General features: G+C 36.4%; 1 protein-coding gene across 1 annotated transcript in view; it reads left to right on the top strand.

Annotated features, from left to right (window-relative positions):
* The window catches only part of LOC107654979 (rho GTPase-activating protein 10), an 84,698-nt gene that overhangs the window by 18,989 nt on the left and 62,902 nt on the right, over positions 1-2,807 (top strand). The window lies entirely within an intron of this gene.

Consider the following 2,807-nt stretch of genomic DNA (forward strand, 5'->3'; position numbering starts at 1 on the left):
GTTTGAGAGCATCGCTGTACTTTAAGCACTAATCCGACAGTGGCGTGAGACGCTGCACTGCCTTTTATTGACATGGATCAGCATAATTGTCTCTGAGTTTTATGTAAACATTGGCTGCGTTTACACTTGGCATTAACATGCGACCTGTATCCGGATGTTGTCCACATACACATTGAAAAGACAAGTGATCGGATCTCAGTGTAATGTAAACGCAATCCAGCCATTATGTCTGCATTCGCAGGTCAATGTCACGCAAAACCCCACCCCCTCTTCTGTCAGAAGAGAGATGGAGAACACCAGGCCATGGAGCACTAGTGAGACTCGTACACTTATTTTGATTTGTAAAATGTCCCGTGACTGAAAATGGTTTTCAAAAGAAATCCCACCGCTTCAGGTCAACTTTGCACCGGGGCCATCCTCTGCAGACTTAATCTAAACATTGCACGGGAAAGACAGATCCGATCGGCTATCCAGATACAGATGTCAGTAGATGCTGCCAAGTGTAAACGCGCCGTGTCCTGATTGATGATCGCATGTTAATGCCAAGTGTAAACGCAGCCTATGTGATCTTGTTTGGTTTCTGCTATTAAATCAGGTTCACTGAATTTTAACATCAGCATGTTAATGCCAAGTGTAAACACAGCCATTGTGTATTTTTTTGCTGTTCACATAACCATACAACTACACATATCTATAAGTGGCAGCCAATGAGCGTGAGGATTCTCTTCGATGTTTGGTGAAATACATTGGGATGACCTGTGCCACATATAATTAACACACTTTTTTAGTTTTTAGTTTTTTAGCAATTAGCACCAAACTACTTTATTTGATTAGACCTCTTCATCACAACCAGAACAAACAGGCTAATTTCTCTGCATCACAAGTCAGTATTTGAGTAAAAAAAGCAACTTAGGATCAGTGTCTTCCCTTAAATCTCCATAAATACAGTACTTATTACTAACTAAATGAACATGCTGTAGGCTAGCTGGTTTATAGGCACGCTGAGCCTTGATTCGCTGTGACCCCCTGAACTAAAGCACAAATGTGGGTTCAATCAGGACGCCATTGTGAGTGACATCACTTTCCCAAATGAAGTTTCTTTTTTAGATTCAGAATGTGACTCAATGGGGAATTTCTGAGTAAATTCAAACCATACTGCTCACAAAATCTTAATCCAAAAAGGACCCTTTCTAGATGGTATTAAAATCTGAAATGGTGTGATTTCATTTTGAAAATAGATCAGATAATTGTTCATATCACAATGTCTTCACTAGGGTTGTACTATAGGTCTGTTCCCACACTCTTAGAAAAGATGTGTTAAAAATGACACAACCTGTGTTAAATTTGAACACATTACTGGGTGAGTTCTGGGACAACGTTTTTTGGGTTCATTTTTACTCATTCGTTGTGTTGATGATTTTAACACAGTAAATGTGTCAGAAAGGTTTGCACAAAGATATGTAAACGTGTATAATTTAACCTTTTTAAACAACATTTAAACAAAATGTTGATGAAAAAATCATTGGTTTAGCTTATTGTCAAAATATGTATAATGATGAAATATCAACAATTACATTCATACGTAGAACTGCAGAATATATATACAATTTTAAGCAGTCAAAAAGGAAATGTCCAACACAGGACAAAACTGTTCTTTTCATCTCATTAGGTAACATGACACATAACCCCACCTTCATAATCATTTCACTTTTTTCCAAACTTTGCTGGATTGATGTACACTGGTGGCCAAAAGTATTTTGAAAGAAGTCTCTTTGATTCTCTAAAAACATTTCTTATTATCAATGTCTGTACTCCATCTTTTCCACAGCATAGGAGTAAAAGTCATTATCAAAATAGCCTTTTAAAAGCCAACACAATGTTTTTGTCCATCTTTGGGAATAAATTAATTTCTCCGAAGACTGGACTCAGAACTTGACTGACAACATCAGAATGTTCCCTGGTCTGTATGCGTCTCCACAAACACAAATGTACTCGGTCCTTCAGTGGAGATCCCGGGGTTCAACACTATATTAAAACAGAGAGAGAGGAGAAAATTCCACATTAGTGTCAATTTATTTTTAACCTACGTTTTGAAACCTTTTAAAAAAAAATTTCTCTATGAATATATATTTGTAAGTAACAGCTTGTCAATAACATATACAAACATTTCAGCTGAACTGTAAACTAAATTATGCCAGATTTAATTTTAATACGTACATATCCTAAATTCTGTCCAAAAATGCTGAGATCCATAGAGAGAAAGACTCCAATTGAGGATTTAGCCTTCAGCTTGTCTGCAGTGAAGGGGTAGCTGTTTGAGACAAAAACACACTAAGACACATGCAAGAAATCACTATGTGATGATCTTTCTTCTTCCTAGTTAACCCACCTGTGTGCTGATATTAGGTACCTTCCTGGTCATGTGGGACTGCAATGGCACAGAGTCTTCTGCCTAATAAAAGATCAAAATAATGCTAAAATTTAAACTAAAGTTTATAAACTAAAGAATGCTTGATTTGGTATGAATGAATGATTTAGTGTAAGTTTTACTGCAGTGCTTACCTGGATGGTGAACATAGAAAATGGTCCATCTTCTGATTGGTTCACTTGCTGTGTAATAAACAATGTTAGACATCACTTATTTGATATAATGATAGCACATTTAGATTGTAAGCTACCTGGTCTGCATCAGTGGCTCCAAAGCACTTATAACATATTACTAATCATTTCAGCAAACTTTTAAAGGGGTCATATGATGCTTTTTTAAAAATCATTATTTTGTGTATTTGGTGTAACAGAATATGTTA

This window comes from Sinocyclocheilus anshuiensis, unplaced genomic scaffold, assembly GCF_001515605.1.
Source record: "Sinocyclocheilus anshuiensis isolate Anshui unplaced genomic scaffold, SAMN03320099.WGS_v1.1 scaffold1231, whole genome shotgun sequence".
Taxonomy (NCBI): domain Eukaryota; kingdom Metazoa; phylum Chordata; class Actinopteri; order Cypriniformes; family Cyprinidae; genus Sinocyclocheilus; species Sinocyclocheilus anshuiensis.